This window comes from Rhinolophus sinicus, chromosome 4, assembly GCF_057876585.1.
Source record: "Rhinolophus sinicus isolate RSI-liver-muscle chromosome 4, RSI-T2T, whole genome shotgun sequence".
Lineage (NCBI taxonomy): Eukaryota > Metazoa > Chordata > Mammalia > Chiroptera > Rhinolophidae > Rhinolophus > Rhinolophus sinicus.
The window spans coordinates 28,852,993-28,870,511 of NC_142504.1; the positions used below are offsets into that span (position 1 = coordinate 28,852,993).

General features: G+C 35.0%; 1 protein-coding gene across 4 annotated transcripts in view; it reads right to left on the minus strand.

Annotated features, from left to right (window-relative positions):
* The window catches only part of GLCCI1 (glucocorticoid induced 1), a 98,665-nt gene that overhangs the window by 71,427 nt on the left and 9,719 nt on the right, over positions 1-17,519 (minus strand). The gene's annotated exons all lie outside the window — the stretch shown is intronic.

Below are 17,519 nucleotides of genomic sequence, written 5' to 3' on the forward strand. Positions count from 1 at the left end.
ATCTGCAGTGGAAAATTAACAAAGTTAAGTGGAATTTCTGCAATTAATAAAAAATGTTATTGAACATTAGAAACTTGAAGAACTTCAGCTACAGACTAATACGAAACAAGCCACCACACCTTCCCAACTAACCTTACCTACTGGTAAAGAGGATGCAGTATTTTTGAGTGCCATAATGTATTCTTATAGAATGTATACCAAGACACATAATAAAAAAAAAGTGCTCACATTCTTTTTTGGACTGTAACACACTCTTTTCATCCTACATTCATAAGGATGAAATAGGTTAATTTACTCCGCATAAGCCAATGAAAAATGTCCGTTCTCTGTGTTTAGCTTTCAGTGATTATTAGCCAAGGCTTTCCATGAACAGTGATTACATAAGCAAGGCACATCTAAACGTAAAGAAAGCATTTAAATAATTTATTTAAACCTTTAGAAAAAGAGCTATTATTCCAATTATCTGTCGGTAAGGACTATAACTCCATGAAACTTGGCCGTTACACCACGACCACCAAGAATGAACTGCTTCTTACTTTATTAAAAATCCATCACTGATTTTGACTGTAAAGAATGTTCAAGCCACACAATTCAGCAAAATGCTCCAGATAACTAGTACTAATGCCAATTTTTCCAGTTCTTCACTATGCAGAACCTGTAACTAATTTTTATATAAAAATAGCACATTAACAATATTAGCCAATAGTATCAGAACACACATATATAATGACATTTTGTCTCGAATTTAAGCTCCTGAAGTGTGTAAAACCTTTTTAATTTTTCAACAGTTAACAGAGCAAAATCATGTCTGCCACATAATTTTGTGCATCCAAAATGAAAACAGCTATTAAGTCCCATAATGTATACATGTGCGAATGCCTTAAATTGCTTAGTACTGACTAGAAGAAGAATGTTAACGAATGTTTAGAAAAAAATTGGCAATATGTTTTAGCCACTACAATGTCAACATCTGGGCAAATCTGAGAAGTAGTAGAAACAACTTACATATTTCACCGAGAAATTAGATCTTGGGAGATCCTAGAACATAAAGGCACAAAGCCCTCAGGCAACTAACTTATAGGTGGACTAAAAATGGATCTCATGGGATCCTGAGCTGTGCTTTTCTGCTTACGGGTCACCAGGCAGCTTGTTAAAAACGCAAGTTAATGGGCCACACTCCCAGAGATTTTAATTAAGCAGGTAGAGGGTAGAACCAGGTATCAACCAAGCCAGACTGGTTCAAATGTGTCATCAAGTTTGGAAACCACTGAGGTCCAAAAGCAACACTTCTCAAAGTGTGAGACATTTGTTGAATATGCTCTTTTCTGGGCCCAATGTCTCATCAACAATGTGAGACTCCCTGGTAGTGGGACCAAGAAAAGTGAATTTTTAATAAGCATCTCAGGTTACTCTAACGCTACTAAAAGCCTAAGAACCTATGTCTGAAGGACTGGAACTAGATCCTTTAGAATTATAGGTGCTCAAAAATAAAATCCTTTTTGACAAGAACCTACTCCATTTAGAAGCACTGAAAGTTTGACTATACACCCAAGAAAATATCCTGCTGCAAAAAAGTCAACCCATTCTTTGGAATCTGCAACTAGCAGCTCAACTTCTAAAATCTAATAAATTTAAACATTAGTCATCTCTTTCGAAAGGTCACTTTCTAAACTGAGTGCCAGCCAGGACAATAAGAACCCGTATTAGAAATCTAAATACAATAAGAAATCTCAATACAGAGCACTGGAGGCAGAAGGCTTAGGAACAAGACAAAGATGAGATAAAGTTCAACATAGCTTCTTCTGGAAAGGGAGCCTCCCACCCATGGTATTTTGCATACAAATAAAAGTTAACTACAATAAAATTTACTTCCTGAAAAATCTATTAAGTCGGTTCCTTTATAAAATGAAAGTGCCAGAACAAATTTAAATCAGACATATAAGCAAAGTGAAATTTAGATTTTAATAATTAATTTGGTTAAAGAATTTAAGCCGGAGTCTGAAAATATTATAATATATTATAGCTAGTTTATTAAACCTTATCAGACAGAAAATCAATGAGTTTTTTTATTAAGTCTAACTTAATCCATTAATTATAATTTCAACCTTCATCATCAAAATCAAAATCACAAATTCATTGAGCAGAGACTGAAGACATTAAGTTGCTTTTCTTTAATTTCAAAATATCTTGAAATGATACAGTTTCTAATCTAGTGGAGATCACTAGCCATAAATAGCAGGTAGGAAATTTTCCTGCTATTGGCTCACTGAGGTTGAGCATAAATTTGCTAAAAGTTCTACTTTGTTAATAGAAATTTGCTTCAGTATTTCTGTAATGAGAGCTACTTCCTTGAAAGCTATAAGGACTTTCTCCTTGGCCAAACTTTAGTCAGGCTCCTCTGAAGTCTTCTCAACTAGGCCCTAACTCTTGAGTTTTCGTGTTCATCTCTGCACTGTCCAATTTTAGCAAGAATCTCTCTAAGTCAGTTTAACCAGAATTCCCCTCCCTCAATATCTGCTCACCCTTCATGTCTGACCAGGTTCCTCATCCCCCATCCCCATGTGATCGATGTCCCGTCACCCTGACCTGCCTTCAGCAACAATCCTGTTAGGTCTGTTTAGCTAGAATCCCCCACTTACCCCCAAGTTTCTTTCCTCTTAGTAATCTCCCACCCACTACTCTGCTCCTGGGCTATAAATTCCTCCCTTTCCATGTTGTATTTAGAGTTTCAGCCCAATCTCTCTCCTCCACTGCAAAACCCCACTGTAATGGTTCCTATACTTACCACAATAGACCTCCTGAATAAAGTCTGCCTAGCCATCCTTAACAAATGTCATAATTTTTGCTGTAACATCACTACCAACATTATGAATAATTTTCTCCTTGCCTCACAGTTAGAGAACAATTTTCCAAAAAAAATTACAAAAAAAAAAAAAAAACTTTAAAAACTGTACAACGAAGAATAAAAAATTGTAGAAAGGAGACAGGTATACCTTTCTAGCCAGTCTAATGTACATTAATATTGATCATCTAGAAGTATTACTATATTCAGCTTTCCAAAATTAGTATAGTTCAGGCACTTCACTATTGGCTTTTATGGGTCCTTTCTCCATGATATATAAGAAGATGAAAAGTTAACCAAAATACATGGGGCCACATAAAATAAAATCATCAAAATCAAATGAACTTCAGATAAGAGATAGGAAAGACACTAGATATGAATGAATACACTATCTGAAATAAAACTAAATGGCAAAAACTGAAGCCATCTCTGTGTAAGTAGATTGTGAAATACTTATCAACCAGATGTGGAATCCTGCCAGAGAAGCAATCTAGAAAACATGCATAAATGACCATATGGCTGCCCTACAGAAATCTGGAAAGGAACCAATCAAGAAGCTGACAAGAGAAACAAACACACTTCTGACCAAATGAGGCCTGACATAGCTTGTAACCTGAGGTCTGTTAAGAAAAACAATAAAAAAAATGTAGTCAAACAGCCATGTAGAAATGATTCTCTAGGTCACAGCTCTCTCAATTAAATTTGTGTCACATGACACATATATTGAAATAAGACATTGGGAGGAAGGCCTTCAACCTATTTTCAAATAAAACCCAAGACAGTGTATTTTTATATCAAGGTTGTAAAGAAAACGTCACAAAGGTGGCCAGGAAGCCTGGTGACAAGCACTGTATGAACGCACCACAAATTAAGATGGAGCTCTGGCATTTGGAATGCATCACAAAAGAATTATATATATATAGCAGATGAGATGCTAAAAATTTCTAAGATCATTTTTTTTCTGGTGGCAAAATGGTAGTCCTCTAAGGAACACTGGCAAAATCATAATTAGTAGAATGTTCCATAAGCTTTATAAACTTCCAAAGAATTCAATTAATAGAGATTCTAAACATCTAAAACTCATTAGGACTAACGGGCTCAACGTTACAGAAATAACCACCAAGTATTAGCAACCATAAAACAACCAAAATAAGATGACCAAAAACGAAAGTAGTATTGTAATTGAAAGGAAAGCAAATATTCCTTAATAAGAAGACTGAGTATTTCACAAAATTTTGTTTTAAAGCACTTAACTTCCAGTTAAAGCGTTGGTAGAACTTGGAAAATTTTAAACAAAATGAGACAGATTCACTATTATTTCCCATTTAAAGAGAAAAACAAACAGAAAGGCTACAATATAAGCTACAAAATAGGCAGTGTCTTGACCACAGTATGACAACCAACGTTACTGATGAAACTCCTTGATTTTTAAAGTAGGGAATAATTGCCCCAAAACTCTGATTGCATAACAAAGGCACTTTTCTTCAAAGTTTAGCATTTAATGAGGAAAAAGAAAGAAAGTTAAAAATAGAAAAAACTCCATCCTTCTAGTAGAGGATACTACTAAAAAATTCAGATGCTTTTATTCGGGAAATATGTCCATACATATATAAATATTCTCTCTCTCTTCCATTACTTGTCCAGGTAACAGTTTCACTTTACAATACTAACCCATCTCTTAGTTTTTATTTTAGATTTATGGCAGATTTCTAATATATGCAGCATTGTCTATTAAATAGAGCAGTAAGTCAATAATCAAGATAGTTACTATATAAAGTTTTGTCAAAATATTTCAAAAGTAGGAAAGATGGTAGCTGAAAATATTTTAAATCTCCCCATAACGACAGAGCAATGAGAATAGCCAAACCTAAGATTCAAGGACAGTATCTACAATATAACAATGTCACAAAGTCGGCCCACAAAAACTTCAACTATAAGTGAATAGGAACAAAGCATCAAAAATTCCTGAGAGGCCGCGGAAGGAAAGTCCCTGGACTTCTGATGGTCCCCAGAAAAAGAGAACACTAATCACTGATGGGTAAATATAAAGGGTGATTCTGAGAACAGTAGCCAAAATTGGGAGGGAATTCTACAAGATCCAACCTATGAGTGAACGCAAGAGGACACAAAGTGAATCAAGTCTGACGTGCTGTGACAATATGGCTAGTCCCAAACCTAACAAACAAAAGCTGCTTCTAATACAGAGCCCAACGCTGAGGAGAAATTACTGGGAGTCAAATCCAAACCGAACACAACAAGGACAATAACAGCAAAGAAAAGGGAAAGTTGAAATGAAGTTGGGGAGTGGAGTCAGGAGGCTGATCACAGAAGCGAGAGATTTTAAAAAGTCATTTTATAAAAACAATAGAAGTAGAAAGACTAGAGCTCTGAAGCTAGAAAAGGCACCCTAAATGATCCTTCCCTCCTCAAAGTATGGGAAAGTTCATTCCACTTAAAAAGTGAGTAACAGAAAAGCATAGCAAAGTAATCCCACATAATTATATCATAAAGGAAAAGGGGCACAAGGAATAAATGATGTCGCTGTGGACGATGAAAGCTGACCAGAAAGACATGTCCATAGAAAATGAAAACCATAACCTAACAGTTCAAAACAAGCTAAAAATCTTTTTTAAATGATAGAAGCAATGAAAAGTGTCAGAATTAGAAAATGTCAGAAATGGTATATTTGAGGGCAAGGAAGATATGAAAAGTGACCAAACTCAGGAAACACACAAAAATAAAGGAAAAACTTATTTCAGGAATGAAGACTAAATTACAAGAAACACAACGGGTAATGCCTTAACAAATTTTAGAATTAATAAAAATGAGATAAAAAGATTTCAAAATAAAACAATTGGTATGTAACATAAGCAAGACAGTCCAATATACGTTTAACAGGAGTCAATGAAGATCAAAGCAATAAGCCCCTCCTCAAAAAAAAAATGCTAAAAACTATAAAAAACTCTCCTAAAATAAAACTTGAGACTACATATTCAAAGTACATACATATACTGGGGGAAATGATCCAGAACAGCCTACATCAAACACATTTTAATAAAGCCAAAGTGACCCTCAAGTATAAGAGCTACAGATAAATATTATATCTGAGTTCTTGCTACATAAAGTATGCAGGATTCAAGGACTATTGTTCCTATAAGTCTTGGCTTCATACAACCAACAGTTTGGAAAGGAATTAGCATAAGGACTGCCGGGAGGTGTGAGCCACGCAGGTAGTAACTTGGAAAGGAGAAGGCGGCAGCAGAATGCTCAGTATTTCTAAGGCAAGTCGTCTATCACCACAGGAAAGAAATGACCAGAGGAGAATCAGAAATTCACAATGATCCTCTCAGCACATTTGAATTTAAGACTATGAATTTCCAGAATCTCTGATAACCAAGTGGGTTATTAAATTCCTTCTAGAAACAGATATGTATATTTATTGAAAATTTTAAGTATTCTTTCAAAATTTTGATTGTGTTGACACTGAGAAAAATTAATACTAGCCTTAGAGAGGTATGCTTTCTTCCCAGATAACCAAGTAACGAATCAGCTCCTGCCTGCCTAATCTAGAGAAACTAACTGAAATGGAGCATCCACAATCACTCCATCAATAGGGTTTTTGCCCCCCCCCACCCCCACAAGCGGGCAATCAGAGAGTAAAGTTTCCAAGTGCATCCTATTTGGAAGTCTGCAGCAAGAATCAGGAAGGGATCAAGGGAGAGGAACTCCTTTAATGGGGAAAGGTGCAGTTTACCATGGGAAATGGCAGGACCATGGACTGAAGGGCTTGAAGAGAGAGTTATGTCAACAAGGAGACATGGGGAAAAAAGCCTTGAAGAGGACCTTCACCTTTCAAGGGGCTAAATTTAAAAGGGCCTCCCTTTTGAAGGGACAAAACTACCATGCTCTTTCCACATCATCTAATCTACTAGACATGTCAATAAAGAACAAAGAGTCCTAAAATAAATTTCAAGGCCGAGAAAGAGTTGATTATGACTATTAACATTACGGAATAAAAGTCTTACCGCTACCTCAAAAGGACAATAAAATTATATCATGTAAAACGAGATTTCTAATCTGTATGATGGCTATAGTTCCTCTGAACAACAATCTGAAAAAAATTACCAGCTTTCTTATCTCTATTTGAATAAAAAATAGTAACTTAATATGACACAGAAAGCACAATAGTCTCTTGGACAAGTAATTATCTCTTCTCATGATATCTATGCTGAAAATTTGTAGAATTCTAAGTCCAAATATATTTTAACAACATACAACTGATAAACAAAAGTAAGGTTTCAAACACTTAAGCTGAAGCTATAAACACTCTGCTTAGGTAATAGTAACGGTAGATTAGCTCATATAGTATAATAATAGGGTTAAGTAGTTAATTCCATGGTAAAATGTAGAAGAGATTAAGGGGAAAGGCCTAGGAAAAGAGTAACTGCTTAACCTCAACAAGATTTGACTGCCAATCAAGCTAATTTACTTACTGACAGTAGGCAAATGACAAACAGAAATCTATCTTGAAATGTCTGGATACCCCAGATTGGCTTAATGCAAAAGAATCTAGTAAATAAAATCCAGCCTACAAGCTGTATTTTCCCCCACACTGTGTCCTTAAATACAGAAATGAACATGATTTCAATGGGAAATACACAGCTAACTACACGTCTCTAGAATAAACCCAGAATCAAAAGGCTCAACAGAATGAAGGCTGCAAAAATAAGGAAGCACAGATGTTTATTCTAGCATTTACTTTCATAAATATTGACACCAAAGAATCAAATATGTAGCTGTGAAGCAGAAGTTTGTCCAAAAATAAATGCTTCATTAAAGTCGGAAATGGCCAAAAGCTGCAGGAAATATCCTGAAGGAAAATGCCTTGTATAAATGACACCTTTGTAGAGGCCACAGAGTAAAACAGAACATGGTAAAAACCAGTTCTGTGTTTGCATACACAGAACACCTTCCACCTCAACAATTCTACAAATATTGTGCATAAAAGGTTGCCAGGAAATGTTGCCAAGGACTGAAAGCAATTTAATAAAAAACCAAAATTACTAGTGGCATGACTAAATATAGGGGAAAACTGTCATAAAATATTTTAGAGTAGCATCACACTTTATTCCTCTAGAACATCCATAGAACTGGCCATTATAATCTTAGTCAAATATAGTCTATTGATATTATTTGTTGAACTGTACTTTAGTCAAAAGGGCACTGCCTAGAAACTACAAATGGACTAAAGTCACACAGTTCCAGAGTTTACTGTTATTAGCATCCAAGTTATTTTTTTCCTTTATATGATAAAAGTGAACAAATATCGGATACAGCTTGACTCGTTAACAATACCTAGAATAGCTGGAGCACTTGGAAGAAAAAACTGAATAGCACTTCAGATGTATTGGAAAGATTCAATGTGGGAGGAAAACAAAACCAAACTAAGCTAAGTACTCAAAAAAATAGGCAAATTGGATTTTCCTCTCTTTCTCTCTCTCTTCATCTCTGATTAGAATTTTTTGAACCCTTTCTATGTAATGTTGAGATAGAACAAGTACTGAATAATATAGGTTCAAACATAAAGCCGTAATTTTTCATGAATCACTGATCTCTCTCTCTCTCTCTCTCTCTCCCCACCTATGGTAGACCCCCTTATCTTCAGGGGATACTTTTCAAGACTTTCAAGACCCCCCGTGGATGCCTGAAACTGCAGATAGTATTGAACCCTACATGCATTATGTTTTCCTATACACACATACCTATGATTAAACTTTAATTTATAAATTAGGCATAGTAAGAGATTAATGATAATAACTAATATAATAGGTTATAATATGCTGTAATAGTTATATAAATGTGATATCTTTCAAATTATCTTATTGTACTGTACTCACCTTTCTTCTTGTGATGATATGAGATGATAAAATGCCAAACCTATTCCTGAATCTACGTAACCATCCTTACTTGCAATAAATGGCTTGGTGTTGCTTGTTTCAGGGGATTCCTTGCTGAAGTCCTCGTATAGGCTCCATACTTTCTGGCAAAACACACTGCCTTCAATAGGAACAAGTTTACTGTTCATGTCTTCCACTCACAAATGAATGCCTTTTCCATCTTAACTAAGCACTTATCAACCACAGTGGCTGTAACTTTTACAGTTGTGTGACAGCAACACTAGTACAGATTTCTTTTTCTTTCTTCAGAGTTTCACAGACAGAAGATTCATTCTTACCATAGATCTTAGCAATCTCGGCATACCATTTTTTTTTCTTTCCTTTTTAAGTCAGAACCTTCCACCTTTTCTTTTAAATGAAGCACTTTACGGCTAGCTTTACTTAGGCATGTCCGAATTGCCAGCATCACTGTTCTTGTGCTTTGGGGGCTATTATTAAGTAAAATAAGGGTTCCTTGAACACAAGCACTGAGATACTATGAGTCTATCTGATAACCAAGACGGCTAGGCTACTAAGTGACTAACGGGCAGAGTGCATGTACAGTGTGGATACGCTCAACAAAGGGATGATTCACGTCCCAGGCGGGACGGAATGAGACAGCGCGAGATTTCATCACGCTACTCAGAATGATGTCTGACTGAAAACTTATGAATTGTTTATTTCTGGAATTTTCCATTTAACAGTTTCAGACCACAGTTGACTGTGGGTAATTGAAACTATGGAAAGTGAAACCACGGATAAGGGGGAACTACTGTGTATTTTAACTATTGTACTTTCACTTAAATGCAATAGAAAAGAAAAACCTAATACTACTATTCACTAACCTGTTTCATGTGTACATAAATGATTAATCTAAGACTTACCTACCAGAGGGTGGGCTCCTTCCTAAAATTAAGCCATTGTCTTTTGGTTCGTTTCTTTAACACCTAGCACAACTACTCAAGAAACATTTGTTGAACTTGTGGGTTCATTTATCTATCCTTTCCTTAGTCTTTATGAAATAAACTAGAAATCACCTGGCATGTATTCTGGACCTCCTTTACCAAAGGACACTTTTTGGAAGGGCCTCAATCAGAAGAGCGCTATATAGTAGTAGTACCTCAGTTTTTTAACGCCTCCATTGATGAACATTTCGGTTTACAAACGCTGTAAACCCAGAAGTAAATGCTTCAGTTTTCGAACACGCCTTGGAAGTCGAACATGTCACAGGGTTTCTGCTGAGTGCAAGATCCTGAGGCCTAGCTGTTGGCTGTTTTCGAGCGCTCAGAACCCGAACGGTCTTTCAGAATGGATTACGTTCGAAAACCAAGGTACCACTGCTATTTTCTTTTTATATTCTTTATATGAGGCCCATCTAAAATCACTGTGAATAAAGTACAAAACAGTGACAAAAATACAGTGGTACCTCGGTTTTCGAACGTCACCATTGACGAACATTTCGGTTTACGAACGCTGTAAATTTTATGGATCTATGGTATTTACGAACACTGTAAATTTTATCGATCTATGGTACCATTAGACAGTAAAATTCATGCTAAATTTGCAATTTTAAGGGTTGATTTTAAAGATCTGGAATGGATTAATCCATTTTGCATTACTTTCTACGGGGAAACCGTGCCTTGGTTTGTGAACGTTTCAGAACTCGAACGATCTTCTGGAACGGATTATGTTTGAAAACCGTGGTAACACTGTAAACTGAACTCGGGTCCTACTGCCATCCTACTTTCCACATTTATATAAAAAGGCAGGCTTTCTATTCTCAGATATTTCATAAACAGGTAATTAGGATAGGTTTATATAACAGAACTTTTCATATAGTGCATATCCAAGAAACATAACATGTTTATGTAAAATAATAAGACCATTTAACAAATATACTAAATTTCTTGTCTTGCCAGACATTTGGGGATACCATGGACTATTTTCGCAAGGCCACCATTGCTTAAAACAGCTCTGAACTTTTTTGAAATGATCCTTTAAAAATTTAATCAGAGTAAGTTATATAGCATCTTTAGTTAGAATTGCAAATTATATAAAAATAAACAATCCCACCAAGAACACACACACTTGATATTGACAGAAGCACTGACAACAATGAACCCCACTTGCCAGTAGGATGGATCAGATGAAGTCAGAATGGGACTCCCAAAGTAAATTTCAAAGTAGCTCCAGTAGTAGCAACTGGTAGAACTTGTTTTTTTCTTAAACTCTGAGCTACAGTCAAGTTGGTAATGCTAGCAGCTACGATTTTTAAAAATTAGTGCCTTATCACAGTAAAAGCCCAATGTGCATCTTCATGGTTGACAGATGGCCTTCATGATCATTCAGACAGATTCAGACTTCCTTTACCTTATGACTCCACCTTTCCCCCAGAGACTTGGTTGTAGTCCTCTGCTAGAATCCCTGCATACAGCTGGCAGATGAGGTAAGAGAAAGAATACGGAGGATGAAACTAGTTCTTTTTTTATTGAACAAGGGTGAAAGTCTTGTATATCATTTAGCCTTACCTAATTGCACGGAGGGGTAAGAAATATAGTCTAGATGTGGGATCAAGCGGGAGAGAAAACAGGATTTGGTGAATACATAGAAGTCTCTACTATAGAAGAGCTTAATTTCATTTGCTGTTTGTCTGAATTACCCTTGGAGATAGTTTGACCCAAATTTTAGAGTGAGTCTCACTGAATTATTATCATAAACTGTCACCGCAAATAGGAAAATCTAACTTAATCTAATATAAGGCAATCTATCTTACTTTACCCTGACAAGGAACATGTATTCAAAGTGTGGAGCTATAAAAGGCTAATGGAATTTTCCATAAAAAGTGAGTTTAGTTCGCAAAAAACACAAGGTACACAATGGAGGATGCTTAGATGAGTTTTTTATATCAAGCTAAGGATTCTGAACTTCAGAAATCATTTTCTTTTCTTTTAGAAAGACTGTGCTTATAGCAGTGCAATGGCTAAATTAAAGATGGGGGGACTAATGGCAGGGGAAACCACTTAAGAGGTGGTAGTTCCAACAGTCCAAGCAACAGTAATAATCATGACATGAAGTGGATGAAGAGAAGCCACCAGACTCACGAGATAGTTCTGAAGATATGGGACAAGATATGGTGCTCAGTCGGATGAGGAAATGAGGGAGGAGGAAGAGTCAGTGATTATACTGACAGGATTTAAGAACCTACCCACTGATGCTCCTTAACCAAGGTTGTACTCCATAATGCCAATAGACAAATAAAAGAAACCATTCAGCTCCACTTCTGTACCAAGTCTCTGGGTTTAAACTTGAATCATTCAATACCTTTACCTTGGTAACTGTATTTCTAATCTTATCTTCTTACATGTGAATAATTAAAACACATGACCCAAATTTTGAATTATATAGGGTAAAATTTATTAATAAAAATTATTGGTTTTTTTATCTGTAGCTTAGAAAAATACACTAGGCCACTTTTTCAAAGCATGTTAATTTAGGGAATATGATATATTCTACTCTGTAAAACATAAGCAGAATACACTTTAAAACTTTTTATACAGATGGTAACCAAATCAGCAAGAAGGTAAAGAGCATAAGCAAAACATCCAGACATTTATAATACTTTAAAATATTTGGATCTGTAAACTTGCAGAATGTAAGGATCATGCCTGTTTTAATTTGCATACAGAGGTACCACCTATAAGAATACCCACTCCAGTCAATAGAAATGCAGTAACAAAACTTTTCAATGCTTTTTTTCAACTTTGAATTTAAATACCAACACAATCCTGCTCAAAAACCACAAAGCCAACTCCAGCAGAGAAAATTATCATACATTTGTTAAGAAAATTGAACTGCAGATAACTGGGCCTGTAATTCTAAACTATGTTAGATGATTCAGAAAAGGAAATTTATATTTAAGCTGATTAATTTGTTCCTCCAAACCCACCCAACAAACTTTTCTTTACCAAATAACCCTGACGTAAACTGTTTGATCAAAGAATTCACCATTTAATACATGCCTCCAGGAAGGAAACATAATTGTAGTATTACAAACAGTAAACTTCCCCATAATCACAGACGTTCAGAATTGTCTCTAGTTAGATGTCTATCAGTTTTATCTTACATAAGATAAGCAGAATCCCTAAGTCTATACTATTAGTGTAGTAAAATTATTTAAAGTACTACGAAAAGATGACCACGAATCTCTATATGGAGAAAGCATCAGGAGTCAGCGACTGCTGAGAAAGAAATTTGATCTTTAGGGCCTTTCTTGTAAACACACGTGTGCACACATGCATCTCCCCTCTACACACACGCCCACAATGTGTAGATCTTAGGAATAAACAGATTACTTGGTCAATTAATTTCTTGGTCCTTAAGTATATACACAAACTATAATTGGCTCATAGGAATATGCAATTATAAAGAAAATCATAACCCACAGCACTAATCATATTTCTAGTCTAATGGCACTTAATTTGTCTTTGTCCTTCAGATGTTAATAACAGTAGAAGGTTTTATGAAAGTTTTTCATGATGGAAGAAATACTTCCTCATGAAGCTGGTTAGAAATAGTTTGCTAGGAAATTATAACTGAAATAATAACTTCTTTTTGTAAGGCCATAACATTCCAAAAAAAACCTTGGAATATTTATCTAATTTAAAAGGATATCTTTCCACAGATAAATGTAAGAAATAAAATCATTAATACATAAGCGTTATTTCCCTTTTAAGGGTTATTTTAATACCAAATTTCTTAGAATCTTTAAACTAAGACTAGAAAGGGAATGTAAATGATCTATTCATGTTCATTTGTAAAAACGTATGGTATTAATTCTGCTAGATGTCAGTAAAACATTTTATGCAGCAATAAGAAATTACACTATTCAGTAATGTATTTTTACAACCTCAAATGAACCTCAACCTTGTGTAACTGACTTCCTAAAAAGTTTGTGTAAATAACACTTTGGTAAATTGAATAATTTTACTTGCACATAAGTTAAACATTCTCTAAAACAAATAACCACCCCAAAATCTGCTCTACAGTTTTAATTTTTTACATTATAACGAAGCACAAATTAATATGTAATTTACATTCTCCTTTCTTGGAGCTTAGAATAATCATGATCTTTATAACAGACTATAAAAACATTTCGATTTTTAATTGAAAAAGCCCACCAAGTTTGAGCATGGTGGTTTAAGTTTCTCTGCATAGTATAAGAGCTCCCACAGCTGATTCCATGGAGCCTCACTAGATCAAATTCATTTAGCAGAACTCTAAATATAACTTAGAAAGTCACTTTGTAGAAATGTTATCTTCCATCTCAAAATGTGGACCATCCTGACATCACCCATGTTTGTCCCACCTATTTCTACCAGAAAGAACACCCAACTCCTATTTTATATGAAGGCCTAAATAGGTACTTTTCCAAGCTTACATATCACCAGTAAATGGTAGGCCCTAGATGAAGATAAAAGTCATCAATTACCTAAACCGTTAGGCATTTTAGAAAACAGGGAATACAAGTAAAATCTATTAATTTTCATCTTTGTCAGATGTTTATAGGATTGCATGACATAATAATCACTGTTCAGTGATTTGAACCCAGCTTTTATACACATATACCTAAAACAGAAATCTCTATGTAAATCCTGTATTAGAATTTCACAATTATTTACTGCAGGGTCTTCTAAGCACCAGTCAACATGCTGGATGCTGGAATGCTAAAAATGACAAGATGCTACCTGATGAAGTAGACACGTCCACGTCCACAAATTACCTTGAATACAATTACAGAAACATTAAAATGAGTTTAGATGAAAAATCTTAACAGTTAAAACCCCTAGAATTGCTCTGTTAACTATGGGAACAATACAGTGACTCTAATCAAAGATTCAGCTACTGTACTATATACATTTACTTTCTTTTATGTTTTGAGGCACTTAATTCAATACTTAAATATTTTAAATGAAAATATTAACAATTTATTTCATTACATTTCCTATGCCTTCCTGTTTTCCTAAAATTCCTATATGCAATTTTAGTTGGCTTATTATATGGTTATATTCAGCAGCTATAAGCTTTTCAGTGTTCCATAGGCAAGCTAAAAAAAAAAAAAAATCAACTCAGAAACTATGCTTTACCTAACATCTGCTGTACCCTGAGATTAAGTGTAACACTTAGTCCATTAAAAGGAGTATCTGTATAAAGACATTATTTTTGACCACCTGGCTTAGCACAAAGTAAAATAGGGCAACTATCATAAAGATTAGCTAACACAACTGAATAGTAATAACTAAAAGCTATAACGCTAATTCAAGGTAAAAACTACAAATAGATAAAAATTGAAAAAAAAGTAAGTTTTAAATATAATAAAGACAAATAAGTCATTGTACATTCAACCAAGATACCAAGTAAATGGTAATACAACATACGAAGAGTTTATTTTTCCCTTCTAGCTCAATAACAGCAGATACTGAGTCCAAGCCAAGTCCTAGTCATTTCTCTAGACACACAGGGCCCCACTGTCCAGGTTATTACTACATAGCATTGTTACTACATACTCCATTTCTACACAAGAAACCACATCCAACAATAAAGTTTAGAATTCTGAAAGGATGTGTGAGGATGTGTGTCTGTAGAGAGAGCCAATGACATCATCCTAAGCCAAACGATAGCAGCATATTATATCATGTCCAGGCAGCAATACAGCTTAGACTAGATATATAAGCCACAGGATGAAGCTCTCCTAAGCTTCTAATGAAGGAAAAGCACATATAAACAGAACATTGGTATTCAACAAGTATACCAAAAAGCTCAACCTAACTTAGGAGGTAAGCATAGGAAAATAGTAATTCATATATGAAGTCCAAAGCTCAGAGAAAACAGTGGGTAGAATTCTTGGCAGACTTCAAATGAACTGACCTTGTTGAGAAATATGAGTGTGAGCACACCAATTGCTCCTCGAGTATGTATGCTGTAGGGTCAAACAGAGTTCTTCAGACATAGTAGGGTTTCAATAAATGTTTATTGTGTGAAAGAAGGAAAAAATCCATTAGTTTTACTTACCAACATATTGCCAACAACCAGTATGATATCTGAAACAACATTTCTTTAATGAACAGTTATCACTAAAATTACACTAAAGCTACACAAATCTTTAGCCATATATTAACCAAAAAGACAAAGAGTAAACAAATGCAATTAACTGAACCAGGTATTTTATAATAATGGGTCACTGCCGTATGTAAAGAATGAATAAGAGTCTAAATTAAGTTTTGTAAAGCTATCTGATCAAAACATTACAGAATATTGTAGCTTTTTTCCAAAAACCTTACTTATTTCTGAGCACAGTCCAACTCCCCAATTTTACACTACTAGTGAAACTGCATTTAGCAATGCTTGTTAACCTCTGTTTAGTAAGTACTAGGCACTTAAATAACCTGACTTTAAGCAGAAAAGGATAGGTGATTCTTCTCAGGGTGATGCATCAGATTACCTCAAAAATACTTTAGAAGAAAGAAAATGACACTACCACAGTACTCTCAAAGGTAGTATGAATGTATTTTGTTTACAGACTACCAGCTAATATATAAACAAATCTATATTTTACTATAATCTTTTTGTACCTTCATGGAAAGATCACTTCACAGGTTTACATGAGAATAGTAAAGTTTTTTTATGGGTAGACCTGATGTAACCCTGAGCAACTAAGCTCTCCTAATTTTTAACTTCCAAGAAACAAATATTACTTCAGTAATTCCACTTATAAACTCATGTATTCAACTAGAAAAGTAAATATAATTACAGAAGAAATGTCATAAGAAACTTCATCCATCACATAGGCTCTCTATAACACTTTTAGTATCTTAATAAAAATACCATTTCTAATGTTACTTAGGAAAGGACTCATGCTCCACACTGACTATTAAAGAGAACTTACAGTAAGCACACGTGACACTGAAAAAAATGCCAAAGCAACCTGGGAAAAATTATTAAAATGGAGATCAAAATATCTTTTCTGTATCACATCAGCAAACCTGGAAAAAGTACAACAGCCCAAGCAGGTATAAACTGAGAAGACAGTATACCTTGTTGCTTTGCTATGAGGGTTATATATAAAAAGATACTATTTTGAATGTGCTAAAATATCAAAGTAAAGAAATTCTAAAAGTAAAGAATCCATGTCAGGGTTGAATGGAGCATTGATGATGCTTTATTACAAGTATAAAGCTTACATCGTCAAATATGAGAATACAAAAGACCTTACTCTACCCAGGTTTTGACAGTTCATGTGAAAGGAAGTTTTGAAAAATTAAATCTAAATTCTGTCTTAACAAAGTGGTAGGTCCTTTAAAGACCAAGGGAAAGGTCTACTAATGGCATAATAAGGTTTTGAAGTGCTGCAACATTCTTATATGCATACCTGAGGCCTGACTCGCTGGGAACACTTGCAGCTATTTTAAGTTCTGTGGACCCTAGAGTCTAGTCTCATTTAGCTTTCTTTTTACTCAACCCCCCAAAGCTATTTTTGGCCTTTCCATGACTTAACTGTATAAGCAATGGGATAACCCATTGTGCATGCTTTCCTACCCCAGAATTAATTGGATTCCAAAAGCAACTTCCAGCTAACTTGAAGACAGGACTTAGAGAGTTACATGGGCCCTCTGTGCATGCTTCCTGACCTTGGGCAAATTACTTAACTTCTCAAGATGTCATTTCCTCATTTGTGAGGAGAGGTT